Below are 16,954 nucleotides of genomic sequence, written 5' to 3' on the forward strand. Positions count from 1 at the left end.
AAAGATAAGACCCCCTGAGGGTACTGGGGGGTGGGGCACATGGATGAGTCCAAAAACGTTGAGAGGTACAGTGGGGGGTGGAAATTTGCTTGTCAGACAGAGATTATGAATGAGAGAAGGGGTGGCAGGGGATATAGATATATATATATATATATATATATATATATATATATATATATATATATATATATATATATATATATATTTGGTAGTGCAGATATTGTTGTGCTCCTTTAAGCTGCATTTATGGCATAAACAAAAATGGTAGGGAATAGAATGGAACAAAGGTGTTGGCTGGGGAATTTGGCATGGGAGAGGAGTGATGCAGGATGGAAAACACACCAGTGAGTGAGTCTATCAGTTTGCAAATGTGCAGAAGCCTCAGCACTAACAGGAGAACAGGGGCCTTCCAAACCAGGAAAAAAATATTATTTTGGAATTACTGTGCAATGGATGAAACTAGAAGCAAACTTTGTCAAAAACTACAAGAGAGGGAAATGTTTTGTAAAGCATACGCATGAGAGATTGCAGAGAGCCAAGTAAAAATGTTAGAGAAAACAGAAAAGGGGGAGGGGGTTTAGGTAGCCACCTACAAACTCCACCCAAAGAACCACGTAAACATATCACAGTAAGGAATACAGGAAAAATGTAAACTGACCAGACAGTGTCAGGTTTAAAATAAAAGAAAAAGAATTTACCTGCATGTAATATAACAAAACAGGGTTCTTCAGAAGAAGTATTAAGCAAATGATCAGGTGTAAAAGCAGTGGTGGATTTTTTATGCTTTTAATCTTAGCAAAGATGTATGATCCATTCTTCTCTGTGACCAATCATTTAACAAGACTTAGACAAGAAGTGGAGGTTAAGTGGAAGAAATTTAGAACTGAGCAGAAACCTGTAATATAGCAAAACAGGGTCCCTCAGCAGTATTAAACAAATGATCAGGTGTATAAGTACGGCTGGATTTTGTGTGCTTTTCAGTCTTAGCAAAGGTGCATAATCTGTTTTTCTGTATGACCAATCATTCAATAGGACTTACAAAAGACATGGAGGTAAGTGGAAATATCATGCAGAAGTGAGCTGAAACTAGAGTCTGGTAATTTGGATGTGGCTGCACAGGATGGGGATATACCAAATTATCATACTGTATAACATGGATGGACAAGTGCATTGACTTGTTGTATAATATGAAAAATAAGGGATTTACTTATTGTAAAACAACTATAAAACACTGCTTAACTGCTTTCTTTACCTAAGATTTTCTGCATATGAATTACTCTCATTTCTGTTACTGAATAAATTTCATTTCTGTTGTATTTCTGTATCTGTGTATTTACTTCTGGGGCATGACTGAAAAGAGTCCTCGGATCAGTCCACCCAAAAAGTAAGGTAAAATAAAAATCAGGATGGCCAAATAATGTTAAATCTTTGCATTCTGTCATTTCACTTTAATTTAGTTACACAGGATAGCTTTTATTTTACTTTTATTCATTTTAACTGGTTAAACTCATTAGGCACAAGCTTCTTTTTGGACCTGGGAGCATGGTCAGAGTAACAAAGTAAGTGAATGGAGAATACAAGAATCAAACCTTGGACTACATAATGAAGCTCATTAATAGGTCATAGCCTTGATCTTCTGTGTTAAGTGTTTGACTATTAAAACATGGCAGAATCACTCTTCCTAATCATCTGTGAGATGAAATAAATACAATGCATGAGCCAGACTTACAATTTATGAATAAGTATAAAACAAAGGGCTTATAATATCTTATACTGGCCTAATATGCTGCAGAAAAGTAATATATGTAGCATGCTCAGTAACTGGAATGAAAACCTGGAAAGAATGCCTCATATTTCATCTTTACCTTGGATGGGTATGGGAGATGAATTGTTTTATTACAGGAATGTGCATTATAGAGATGAACTGTTTCATTGCAAAGATATGCATTATCTCGGTCAGTTACATGATAAAAGTGAAACTAATGTTGCAGCACAGCTACTTTGCAAGCTTGCAAACCAACAGGTGATCAAGTGCATTACCTTGTGTCATAGGTATCCTCAAATGAATGTGCAAGTGGAAGAAAGGGTCCAAAACAAGAAAATCTCATCGGAAAATGTAAAACTTCTGACTCCTAAGACTATTGGAGTCTGTTGTTTTATTCCCAGTATAGTAATGAGTTCATGTCTAAAGTCTGAATTACCTGTTCCATTTATGTTGGTAGTATCTGCCAATAAAGTTACTGGTAAGTTAGACATGACAAACAAAGGAAACAAGTCTTCTGTGAAAAATCAACTTGGCTAAATTTATAATTTCCTTAGTATGCCATAGAAAACTTGAGTTCAAGGCATTGTGTTTGGTTGTACAGAGTATACTAGACTACATATTGTACAGCACTTTAATATGCAAGCATGTAGGAAAAACAAGAAACACTTGACAAAACTTTCTGTTTTGTTGCATAATTTTTATCTCTGAGTTATGGCAAAAAGAACTTGGTGATTATAGCAGATTGTACCTGTGCTTTGGGCACCATAACAATCTCTTCAGAGTGAACATATCCTAATGACTACATGGTCATCTCATTCAGAGTCTTCATTATTGACTGATCATGATATTGACAATTACAGATATTCAGTAAAGAGTAAAGTTATTTAAAGCCAAAGTTCTAATCACTCTATTGCATACAAATATTCTAGGTCTGAAAGACTGATTAAAAGCTATTTTTGTAGTGGTAGCATATACTGTAAAAATGTCAAGTATGTTTTTTTTTTTCTAAATCAAATGAATTGACGTGTCTGGTTTCAGTTTACTATGTGCACTTTCCTGACTAATATAAGATATTTTGAGATTAGTGTTTACTGTGCCAATATATGTAATATATTTATAGGCAGTGAAATCATAATATAGTGTTAACAGAGAACTCTAATGGAGGCCTGATAAGGGAAGTTGATAGAACTAGGTAGAAATGTATTTTAACCCACTATTATATGCTGCTTTGTTTTTAAAAGATTATTGAAACCAACTTGAGGAATTGAGCAAAAAAGAGAAAGCAAGTGCTTTATATAATTTAACAAGGGATGGAAAGGTTTTACTCAATGGTTTATACCATGTTAAAGCTGTTTGGGAAACAAGGCCTAACAAGGGTGGGGCATGATTATTATGAACTGTCAAGATTATGCAGTCAGAATGGGGCAATTGTTGACTGATGATGTCACATATAGGGTGGTCTGAAAAATGAGAGCAATATTACTTACAGGAATATTAATATATTTTAACTGATTTAATTATAGATAGTGTTATTAATGAAAAATTATGAAAATATTTGCAAGTTGACAATTTATTTTTTATTTATTTTATTTCACATTTGTTTACCGGGAAAGTCTGACTGGACATGTCCTTTTTCAGCGGAGGCCCAGGGAGAAAAGTTCCAGTTACAATAAAAATACAAAAATACAAAATAAGCAACACAAATGTATACAAATATAGTACAATGCCAAAATTTAAAATAGTCAAGAAGTGTTAGGTAATAATATTCTAAGCTATTGCATAGATGTGCCCTGTACTAATCCTAAAGGCTAAGCACCAATAATGTATATGATAATATCGGTCTAATGTTATATCAACAGTAGGCCTTTAGTAGCAATTTATAAATGTTTAGAATAAAACTCATAGAAGGAGGTTTTATACCATAGTAGTAGCAGATATCACCTAGTTTCTTCTTTGCTATATGGAGGCATTAAAGCAAGTTTCATATTTACAAAAATGTTAAAGAAGGAATTGGAGAGATGCTTGTGGTGATAGAATAGTTAGTTATCAGCCGGGGTTGTGCAAGGGCAGATCCATTTGCTAAGGAGATAGCTTTTTACGACTTGTGTAAATATTGTTAGGGATGTTAAGGAGGTGAGACTGGTTGGTAAGACATTCCAGAGTTTACCTATGTAGTTTGAAAAGAGGGCATCTCCTGCCTGATTTTTGGATATATGGGTTTTTATGTGGTTTCTGTTAGTGGATTGGAGAGATCTAGCAGTAGTATAGAGTTTGTAGAGCGGGTACTTTTTCAGGCTCTGAAAGGGTTTTGTGGGCCATTGAGAGTCGTATGTAGTATAGGAGTTGGGAGGTTCTAACCAGTTAAGCTGCTTGAGTGCTAGGCAATCATGAGTTATAGCTGGTAAATTTGTGGCAAATCTTGCTATTTTATTGCAGCATGTTTCAAGTTTTTGTAATTCAGATTTCTTAAGGTTAGTGAGAATGGGGGCTGCATATAGTAAGGTGGAGAGTAGGTGGGTTTGGGCAATGGCTATTCTGGTATTTGTTGTGAAGTAGTGCTTGCGTCTATGTAGGGTACCTAGTTTTTTGTGTACTTTTTTTACTGTCAGAGAAATATGAATATCAAATTTAAGTTTATGATCATTTTCTATTCCGAGTAGTTTAGTGTGCTGTGAGGGGGGTTATACAGGTATTGTTATAGGAGGTAATGTAGAAAGTGTTAAGGGTGGGAGTAATTTTGTTATGAGAGAATATTATCAGTTTTGTTTTAGGGTTTAGGATTAAATTAGCATTTGTTAGGCAGGACTCAACTTCCTGAAAGGCTTTCTGAGTTGCTGTTTGAAGTTCTAGTAGGGAGGGTGCAAAACAAATCACAGTTGAGTTGTCTGCGTATTGGATGAGTGATGCATGAGTGGTTGCAAGATGAAGGTTATTAGTAAATATAGAGAATAGGAGTGGGCCTAATATAGAGCCTTGAGCCACTCCAAGTTCAACTGGTTATAGGGGTGATCGGGTCTGTTGCCAGGAGACTGCTTGTTGATGTCCAGTGAGGTAATCTTTGAATTATGCAAGGGTGGAATTACAGAAGTTCAAATCTGAGAGTGTGTTAAGAAGGTGAGTATGGGAGACCATACCAAATGCTTCTGACAGGTCCAAGAAGGTAGAGGAGGAATAGTGATTGTTGCTTCTGTGAAGATTGATGAGGTTAGTAAATGACAATAGTGCTGTGGTTGTACTATGGAATGGCCTAAAAACCATGTTGGGTATTGGCTAGATGTTTGTTACTTAGTAGGTAGTCTGTGACCTGCTTGCAAATTACTCTTTCTAGGATTTTATAGAGTGGAGATAGTATTGCAATTGGTCTATAGTTGTTCATTTGAACATGGGTCTATATCACTTAATCAAAATACGTATCCATCAAGTATGTATTCATTGAACACTAATCAGTGAAACTCATTTCAGTGAACCCTGGACATTTTAGGAGGGTTAGGAACCACTTGCCGACCAGCACTCCGGAACAGACACCACACTAAATCAAACCCACCCAAGTAGGCCACCACACACCTCCAACTATATATACCAACTCTGAGATCACACTACAGTGGGGAAAAGGGAAAAGTTGCAGTGATGGCCAAGTGCTTCAGAACCCTAGGAAAAAGTCTGGGGTTCAGTGAAATGAATTGCGCTGATTAGTGTTCGATGAATACATATTCAACAAATATATATTTTGATTAAATGATATAGACCCATTGAACATTATTCTTTTTATTTTAACCACCCTATATCCTCAATGTGTGGGTCAGGTCCCCCACACCTTGAATTTATATACACCATCTCTGAGATCTCCATACCTCAGATAAAAGGGAGTATTCTGAGAAACAGCAATTTGGGACATATTATAGGTTTACTTTGGCCATTTGGTCTCCACAATGCAAGATTTGGCATTTCAAGTTCTGAAATTTCAAATGGCTATCTGCTAGGAAGATTTGGAGCTTTTAGACTTCCATACCTTGATTGGATGAGAGATCATCAAGTGTAAATAGAAATGATCACTGACTCTGTTAGCCCAGTGGCTCCATTTGCTTCCTTAAGGCTTAGACCACTTCAATTTCTACACTGATACTTTTACCAAAATTCAGTAGAGAATGCTGTAGTTCTCATATTATCATTTCCCACAACTGCTTACATTTTAAATAAAGTATATTTATATTTCATGCAACTTTTCTACTGAGGTTCAACTACATATTTTCAAAAGATGCTCATTCAAAAACATGTTCTTCATTCACATCTGACTGAAATAAAACTTGAAATATAAACTATAGCAACATATTAAACACATTTTTTAATTGGGCAAGCCTTCCTGTATATCTTATTCATGGAGCAATCGCTTCAAAATCCCAAAATTGTGTATTAGTTACATAGTTCGGCATGAGTAAGAATGGGCAGTGATTTCATGCCCTTACATAGTTCGGCATAAGTAAGAAAGGGCAGTGATTTCATGCCCTTACATAGTTCGGCATAGGTAAGAAAGGGCAGTGATGTCATGCCCTTACATAGTTCAGCATGAGTAAGAAAGGGCAGTGATTTCATGCTCATGGTAAAAAACAATCAGTTGTAATCAGGCAGTTATATTCTGATCAACTGCATCATGAAGAAATGCAGGATAACCTTGAACTGAAATAGGCCCGACAGCTTACTCTTACCCTGTTATAGCAGGCTATATTAAATGTAGTTACTGATTTTCTGTCATAAGATTACATTATCATCTGTACAACATTTAAAGCATTTTTTTTTAATTAAACAACACATTCAAGGTTGTTGATGATGGGCATGCAAAGAATCTATGTTGTTTATATAATGACAATGTGGTATGTAGATATCCATAATCCATGTACTACGTGTCTTACTTTCTCATAAATGCCATTCACATTGAAATATTTCTTTTTTCTTTCTTTTTTTATTCATATAGAAACACAAATGTTTGTTTAGTGCACAGGGCAAAACACAAAATACCTGTACTATTCGGAAGCAGAATATCTAAAGTAACAGACAACACAAGTTATGTTTTGAAGGAGTTAATATGAGACATGTCAAGGTGGTTGTCTAAAAATGTAAAGTAAGCTAAAACATTTTCCAAATATTTAAGGCATTTTAAAGTCTGCATTTAAATTTCTCAGTAGATAAACATGCCTCATACATATCTTTAGTTTGTTTAGCATAATTGCAGACAGCATATTGCGTATAGGTTTAGTATATGTATTATGTTGATGGAGCCGACTTTGTTTCACAGATGAAAACAATCTGTCTACTATGCACAAATAATATGTACATTGGCTCTGAAACCATAAACCATGCAAACATCACCTTATCGTGAGCAGTATGTATATATGAAACATAAAAAGCAATATGACTTGATCTTTCTTTCTAAACACACAGCTGCATAAATAAAATGGGAAAGAAAAGAAAAAAAATGGGTTGCAGTACAAACACAAAAGAAGAATTGTTCATAAATAAATTCTCTGCCTAAATCCTAAGAGACTTTTTTGTCATAAGATTCTGTGTCAGGCTATCCACAAAATGTAAAGATTGAGAAACACTCAAATAAGCTGACAGATGTGCTCCAGATAATGCATAAAAATGTGCTTCTGCAAGAATGACCTTATCAATTTCATGGAGAATTGGGTATGGTCTGTTGGCAATGTCACTGCAAATATTTGTACTCCCTGTAGAAGTGTATTCAGAATTTTTATTAACTTAGTATCACTAATCTGATTCATACACTGAAATGCATTCGTTGTCACTGAATTCGTAGACTGCAGGCAGAGTACTTTTCTTACTATTATTATAAAACAGTGTTCTGTAGAGCTGCTGAAATAATTTTCTCATTGACTTTTTTGCCTTTATAGGACTGTTGTTCTATTTTATAAGAAATATCACGTATTTATTTGAAAAGCGAAACTCAAAGTAAGATTCTAATCACTTTTAAAAGCATTAAATATGTTTAATTATTGTATTTGGAATTGTTTCATACTTACATTTATATGCCTGTTTTATGGAAGTTTTTGGCATATCCATATCTTTAAAAATCCATACATTATATTTTTCCAGAAAACTGCAATTGTTATAAAGGATACAGAGAAACACATACTAAATCATTTCCCTTTTTGGTGCATACCCGTGAGTAAGTGAGGCATTGCATATTATTCAGGCATAAATAGCCACTCTGGAAACTTGACTGTACCACAATGCCCACAGTATAGGTAATGCTGACATTAAACCGTAATATTACTACAAATCCCTTTGTGCCTCTGCAATTTAGCTTTTAGTGCACTTTAAGGATCAAAATAAAGTAAAAGCACCATGTTATGTAATCAGTTTCAGTATATGCACTATACTCTGCAGAATGGAATTAGCACATTTAGAAAATACAATTTATATATAACACATCTTGAAGCTTTTAAATTAGTACAATTATATTACTTCCATAACTAAGGCAAACATGTTTAAATCTTATTATGTTATTGTAAAGCACTGCTCTTTGAAACTTGTACACAGGAGAACCTTCTATCACTTCTTTCCAGATTAGCTGTCCAGCAAAATTAATATCTCCCTTTATCAGAATGAAAGCTCATGCACCCTTCTGTCAGTCATGTACTTTGGGATGGTTTCTTGATAAAAAGGCAATGAACAAAATAAAAATTAAATTCCAACTTTCAATTTTGTAAGTGCTCACTCTTCCATGCTAAGAGTCTCAGTTATTAACCTCAAATGAGTGATGTGGTTAATAAAAGAATTATACAGCTCTCTCTTCATAAATACAAGTGTCACTCCTGCACATTATTTTCATTGCAAATGCATGACTGGGACTGCAATTGCTTCATGAATCACACAGTTGCCTTACAGATGCAACATCAGACAGTTGAATTATCTTACAAGAAAACATCTGCTGCACAACACGTTATAAACCAAGTTCCTAGCCATATGTGAACATAATCTCAACTTGCGGCATTACCTTTAGAGCAATTACATGTTTGTGTGCTGGACTGCTGAGCAAATTAATAACCCAACTAAACATATAATTGATTATTTAAGAAGCTTAGGACATAATTTAGTCTGTAATCACTATATGTCTTATTTTCATGATAAAGTTGAAGGTTTATGTTTACTAACCCACCTACTTAGTAGCATAAGTAGAAACTGTAGGAATATGCCATGTTTGCAGAATGCCGCAGACATGGAGTGCATTTAGGGTATTAAATACTGATTAATATTGTATCTGCCCACCACAAATAATCAGCCCGAGTACTTACTCTTCTAAAAAGATCCTTATTTTTCATGAGCAAGTGATGGAATAGTTCATGGGAAAGAGAAAGCACACCATCATGAAAATTAACTTCATGTTTTGATGTGCACTCAAATGAATAAAGTGTAACATGATAACCCTGTAAGATTTACTGTAATAATTAAATCATTGACAAAATCCTTAAGTGTTATAACAGAGTAGACGATGATTACCAATCGAGTTCTTAAAGTGGCATAAATCCTGCTTCATAATGCAAATCAATAAATAAAGTTCCAGTTAGATATTGTGGTTGATAGTGTCTAGTATGTTGTCAAATCTGCTAGTAAGTGTTGAATGTCATTATGGCAGTAATTGTTTGAAGAGATGTGTTTTTGCTTGGGCCCATTTTATAGGAAGTAATTGGATCCTGAGATGTTTTTTTTTTCACTGCTCTGCTCCTACAGTTGCCTGCTGGCACTATATACTTATATAAGGAGAACATAACTTACTTATGAGCCTGGCAGAAATAAAAATATGCTGAGCAGTTTTAGAATAATTCAGCCAACCATCTAAATACAAAACATAGTTAAATAAGTTAATCCATATAAGGACCCTGCTGTGCATGTGATTAATAAAATGAACTTTACTAAACATGCTGTAAGCACTTGAGTACATGCAGACAGAACATCTGTATTTTCCATAGATATATTAAAACTGGATAGCCAAAAATATTTATTCCACTTATCACATTATCATATACCCCAAATCTGAGTATAGTGCAATTATATGATAATTTTATATAAGGGATCAAAGATTAAGAACAGAAAAAGTTCTGAAGTAATTTACTAAAAATGATGAACAATATTGATAATTCATTTCATACTCAACATTTCAAAACACTAGGTCAGCATTTCTTTTGACACAGCATAACTGAGACAGTGCTGATTGTGTTGATCTTAACCTATGAAGGTAGAAAAACAATGATCTGAAGAATTATTTTAGATTACTCAAAAATTAAAAAAAAAATTATGCAAGGTAAAACCCTTGGCTCTGTACCTTGGTTATTGTGTTTCCTCCACTATAGAGTAGGATTACTTTCTGAATCTCAAAGATATGGTAGAGGTGAACTAGCACTCCTCCAAATGAACTGACACTCCTCCAAACTACCCATAGATACCTGTGGTCTGTGTGTGTGTGTATGTGTGTGTGTGTGTGTGTGTGTGTGTGTGTGTGTGTGTGTGTGTGTGTGTGTGTGTGTGTGTGTGTGTGTATATACGAGTGCGCATGTGTGTGGGTGCATTCTGCGATGGGTCCATGCCACATTCAGATTTAGTTCTTCTGCCTGGTGCCCAGAAAGTTCTGAGACAGACTGTGGCTCATCAAGACCGCCAAATGTATTAAACAGATAATCAAAGAAGGAACAGTCAGATAAACAGAAGAGGCAATATAGACTGCAAAAGTATACTAAAAATGCAACACCCTGGAGTAAAACAATGATTAATGAATGGGATACACTGATGGCAGGAATAAAACCTTTAAACCCTGAACTTGTATAAGAAAACATAACAAAAACTAAATAAATAATAAAAACAAATATAAAACTTCCTTAGAGATGATTGCTGAAATCTTACATGAATATGATTAGTCCGCTAAACTTTTATAATTATAAATAAAGTTGTTCAATATTTTTGATTTAGATTCAGATATGAAAAAATAATGTGCAGAAAAGAGATTAAAATGCCATTAGATGGCAATGAATAAAGTTGTTTTCTGTCTAGCAGGGGTATAGTTAAAGGTGGTGCATGCACGCACCTGAGGCCAACTTCTTAAGAATGAAATAATAACAAGCTGACCTGCACTAGAGACTCCTATTGTGAGTTCAAAGCTTCTTTCAAACATTCACTGACATTTGGTTCCAGGACATGATGCCTGGTCTAGGGAAAATTACTGCTTGCTAGATAGGCTGAAAATACTACCTTCTTTCTCCTTTTTCCCAAACAAATTACCTACTTTCGCAGTCAGTCTTTTATGAAATAACCAATACCCTTTTCCTACCCTCTAACACTCTACCAATTTTTCAGCCTTTGTCTATCCTGACTTCCCAACACTATCATTAAGTAACCCACATTCTTCACTCATAAATCATCTAATCTCCTTACCACCTGATTTACCTCTCCTATCCACTCTCCTTTGCAAATGATACTTATTCTATCTATACTGCCCTCTATCCCCTTTTCCCCATGTTGATTTTAACCATCCTGTAAGTACCCAAGTCTCAGCTCCTCATATAAACACCTTCATTTTACCTTTCTTATGTTCCTCCTATAGAATCTATTCTAAGCTTTAGTCTTCTCACCCGCTAATCCTTTTGCACAATATTAATTGCAGGTAGGTAGACCCATATCCATCTTCCTTTCTCAATCTGACCACTAGACACCCCTCACTTTCCATATTTTCACACTATTATACTTTGTGGACTAATCAAAATATGACTGCCTAAGTATATCACATGAGCTAAAAACCATACTCCTCACTAATTTTAATTCTCCTGCACCCCACTATTAGGCAGCCCACATATTCTCTCTTAGTTCTTTTCAATTTCTTTCCTCTGACTTCTAAAAGTGGGTATGGTATATTTTGAGACCTATATAATTCTCCACCCTTTTGCCTATTGTAACTGGTTTGTGCTTCTTCTTTATGTCCTGTTCTTTTTAAAATTACTGATTTTTCTGGATGAAAACATAATCCTAATTTATGTCCAAATTTCTTAATAGTCCTAATATGTCTGGTAACTGCCCAAAGACATTTGGTTGGAATGGTTTTCAGTCATTAACAGACAGGTATATACCTCTCAACCCCTTAAATCAGGAAATCATCATACCCCACTTCCAGATTCCTCACCTCCATAACAGCATTCTTAACCTTTAAACTAAACATCCCATAACAAGTAAAAGCAGACCTGAGGATAATGAGCTCCATACCATGTTCTTTGTCATAAGTTCTCTCTTTATGATGATCCGCATTTATAAATTGCCTTACCAGTGGATTTTAGCACAAGACCTGCACACCTTTCAGCCATCTTCTCTCCCCTATTGTCATTCCTGCCATCATTAAACTCCTTCTGGATATCCATCTGTACTCCCTACTTATCTGCCCATTTTATAAAATTCACCAGCACATTTCAGTGCCCTGTCAAAGATCCTTATTTCATAAAAACCTGCTTGTTCATGTGCTATTAGATTGTCAACCCAATCTCTAATCTAGCTTTTAATGCCTTCGATCTTCTATCACTCATCGATGTAAATAAAATAATTGTTCATCTTCATACATTAAAATCAGAAAGTTGTTTCTTGTATTTTTTCATTAAATACTCTCATCAAACTTTCTACCAACTACAGTTTACTCTTTTGCAAAAGTCTCCTGCAAACACATCTGGCTATTCTCTCTTGCCTCCTATTAAATATTAAATAGCATTAATAACATCTCCTTTTCCAATTTCCCCTATGAATCTTCTGTTCTCACATTTGTTTCCAGATCTCTACCTTGCCATGCCAAAACTGTACCTTTTCTTCTCATGCTTATATAATAATAATAATAATAATAATAATAATAATAATAATAATAATCAAATACTTATCTCCCTATTCGGTTACTATACCATTCCCTCTTCATCATTCAAACACTTTATCAACACTTTTTTTTCCCTCTGGTCTATCCTTTCTTCACAATCTTAACCCTCTCTTTGTGTATTTTGTCTTTAACTTTGACTACCTTTTCCTTAAGGTATATTACTAAAATTCTAATGAATCTGTATTTTATAATTAATTTTATTACTGAATATACTACTGATGTTAAAGCTGCAAGTGATTTGACAATCAAATAAATATTATAATATGCTTTTGATGTTTTAATTTTACTGCTGACTCTGTTTTTTTCATCATGATCATACCCAAAACATTACTGCAACTTAACTATTGGCAATGATTTCTGTGGACGAGCAAAGCATTCTAGGTAATGAAGATAGCCACCGCAGATTTACTAAACTTCCGTGCAGGACTAGCTTAGTCCTGCATGGAAGCGACCGTTTAGGAGCAGGATGGCAGCACGCCATGAATATTAACAAGGTGCACTGCCCGAGGTCCTAGGCTTACACGGAGCATGTACAAGTGCAGGGGGCATGTCTGAGAGCAGAGCTCTCAGAATACCTTGCAATGTATTACAGGAGAAAAGGGTAAAGAATGAGTGAGACCGCTCATAGGTGCCCGCATATCCCCACCAACAGTCCCCTATGTGTACAACTGCAACAGTACATAAAAAAAAAATGAAGAAAACTTTTTTTTTTAATAACCAATTAAAGCTAACCATAGGTGCACTGGTGTGCCCATCACTTAGCTTTGGTTAAAGCAACTTAAAAGGCTTAAGAGGATAACAAGGAAGATATATGCAAACGAAGCAGCATAGCAATAGTGTAGTGGGCAGTTCATTCACCTTACAAGCAGGCATTTCTGGTTCAAGTTCCACTGCAGCACATTCCATTTTCCATGGCAAAGCACGTTATGACCAATATTTTTGTTGCAAACCCCATTAAATAACATATATTTATGAACTGGAGTACTGCAGGAAATGCACATGTGAAGTGTCACTGTCATAATGAATAAGGCACTAGTAAGCAGGTTTAAGCAAAAATAAGCAGTAGTAAGCATATGTAAGCACTAGTAAGCAGGCTTAAGCCCATTTGCATGGTGGTAAGCAATGCCCACACTGGTTAAGCAATTCTATAGCTAACACTGTGTAAGCAGATGTAACGGCAGGTTAGCAGTGCTTACAGTCACGCAAACTCATGCAGACCCACTTACAACTGCTTTAAAGTGCCTTAATCATTCTGTATCCAACAGCCCATGTTCTGCCCAGCAACAAAATAAACAGCCGCTGGAAGCCTCGAACCAAGGGACCTGTACACTACAGTCACACTAGTTAACCACTAAGCCATCATAGCAGTACATAAGACTGAGGTTTCAACAAACAAATCCTCATCATAGGAAAATCAAACTGAACATGTGAAAGGAATCTATGTACAGTGTGATGTTGTATAACCTGCTACATAACATAAATATGTGAACTGGAGTACTGCAGTAAGACCAGTTGTGAGGTGTTCTTGTAATAAAGTGTTGAAGTTCCCAGGACCCCATACAGTGTGCATACACATGAATCACGGATACCAGACACATATATAACATGTAACAAATAATAAATCAATGCCAAAAGGAAAATATAATTCAAATTAAATATGAAGCAATGCTAAGCATTGTACAGCTCAGCTTAATTGGTGTAAGCAATGTGTAGGCTGGCTAACTCAATCTGTCCAGTGGTATACCCCTTTAAGCAATGCCAAAATTAGGTAAGCAGATGTGCCCGTAGCTTAGCCTTTTCAAAACTGTCCAATCATGGAAAAGTGTGGGAAATCAGGTGTATTTAAACCCCAAAGGTGCAAATACTTCCCATAACTGGTTGCAGCTACCTACTGTAGTCAGAATGGCTGGAGTTGGGGAAGGCATTCGATTTTGAGCGCAGCGCTGGGGCATCCAGGAGTCCAGATTCATGGTATGGCTCCTGGTAAAACACCATGAGCAGAGACTACTGCAGGGCCAGTACCAGGGCTCTCAGTATAAAGTGGAGGCCAGGGACAGTCTCGTCCGTGACCTCACCAGTGCCACTGGTATCCCCCGGACTGGTGAGCAGGTCAGGCATCACCATGCTGACCTGAAGCAGCTGAGGGGGAATCTCTTGGAGCAGTGGATCCAAGAATCAAGGCAGATGGCTGATTTCCCAGCACTAAGTACTCATTCTACGATGTAGATAATGATCACCTAGCTTGTGTATACTATGGATAGGTAATGGCTAAATATTACTATATTTCCCTGACAGCTGCAGATGAGTGGGCTGTAAACCAGCAAACCCATGCTGCTAGGTTGCAAAGGCTGTGTTGTGAGGCAGGTTAGTAATAATCTTGCATTTACTGTCATAACAAATAAATATAACAGTTCTAAAATGTTTTGTACCAGTATAACAATGTATTGTGTAAGGAATGTACTGAATAAACTAGACAACATGGCAGGAAGACTGTCATATAGGTTGTGTGTAAATAAAGGTGTAATATCATGTGAATAAAAGTATAACCCCTGGAGTGCTTGTGTACATTCTGCTTTCATATGTTGTTGTATGTTGCATTCTATAAATAGTACTGTTGTACTAAGCAGTGTTGCCCACACTGTTGAACACAGATAAAATGTGTAGGAAGTTCAGTATAACAATGTTAGATGTCCCAAGAGGTCAGTCATATTGTACAACTGAGGGAAACTTAGACAGAAAACATTGGAGTTTTCATACCAATTCCCTGATAGCACAGAGTACACTGATGTCATTTGCAATATTTTTACCACACACAGCAGGGGTTTGAATCCCAGGAGTGGTGGTAAGCTGTATGCATAATCATACCTCACAACTGTACAGAGTTTGTGAGAATGTTCAGATAGAAAGCTGTATGCATAATTAGAACCTACAACTGTACATAATTTGCTAGAATGTGCAGATAGTAAGCTGTAAGGATAATTATAACCATCAACTGTACAGACTGTGTCAGAATGTTCAGGTAGTAAGCTGTATACATAGTCATACCTCTCAACTGTTCTGATCTGTCCAGCATATCCAGATAAATATTCCAAATTTGCTGCCTGGTAACCTGTTCCTCTGACAAATCAGTGTGAATATCCAAGAAATGTAGGCATCTTTTACTGACATATAACTGATAGTCAGACCTGTACATAGTCAGAGAATTTCTATGAAAATAAACCTGTAATTGTAGCATCTCACCCAAAGTGTATGACAGCATTTCTCAAAATATGCCACATTAACACCTGCATCCTGTCAAGCCTTGACCAGAGTGTGTACAATACCAGATTGTTAGGTATGTGTATAACATCAACGGGGAATCTTGGAGTATGTATAGAAATTGTCAGGTAGTGTTAACAATGATTTTCTCCACAGCAATACCAGGTAAAAGGTGTAGACTATACGTAAGACACAGTCCACGTATATACTAATCTATAAACATACCATTGTACAAAGTAAGATTCTCAGCTAGAGCGTCTTCTGTGTGGAGGCATGCGTGAATGAGCGTGCCTTCGTTGAAGGTTGTGCATCAGGGCTGGTAACTCGGCACATAAAAATCCACTACCAAACATTAGCGGACCCAAGTTCCGCTGTGGCGACCCCTAACCGAGATAAGCCGAAAGACACAACAACAACAACAACCATTGTACAAAGTAAGGCCATTGTGTAGTGTAATAATACATGTAAGGGACAGATCACTGCAGTGACTAAGAAAGTTGTGAAAACTACAGAGATATATTAGTTGTTAAATGACCTCTCTCTCTCACCCCCACCATATGTGCAACAATAACCTAATTACATGACTCAACTGGTACGTGTACACTCCAAACTTTTGTTGGGACATATGTCCTATTGGTTTATAAATATTCACATTTGGTTCTATGCATGTGAAATGTTAAAATACTTCCATACTGGTGGCCTGTTGCCATCAATGAAACCTGCAAGCTGTTGTAATGACCACTGTTGCCCCATATATGCATGTGTTCTGCTCGCTCTACAACTGTTGTAAATCTGGTGTCTTGGGTTAATGGGAATACCTATGCATGCTGTTATAACTAATCCTGAATGCTGTTGACTATTACTAACTGATATTGTTCTTAAAACTGCAACACCATAGCTGTCCCACCTCAGCTGGCCATGGCACCAGGCACCAGCACTTCTGGGACCCAGCCTGGGACCTCCTCGTCCATTGGCCTTTCATCACCTTCGGATGGAACCGCTGCAGTGGATGGGACTCG

This window comes from Protopterus annectens, chromosome 5.part0, assembly GCF_019279795.1.
Source record: "Protopterus annectens isolate FY-2018-M chromosome 5.part0, PAN1.0, whole genome shotgun sequence".
NCBI classification, from domain to species: domain Eukaryota; kingdom Metazoa; phylum Chordata; order Ceratodontiformes; family Protopteridae; genus Protopterus; species Protopterus annectens.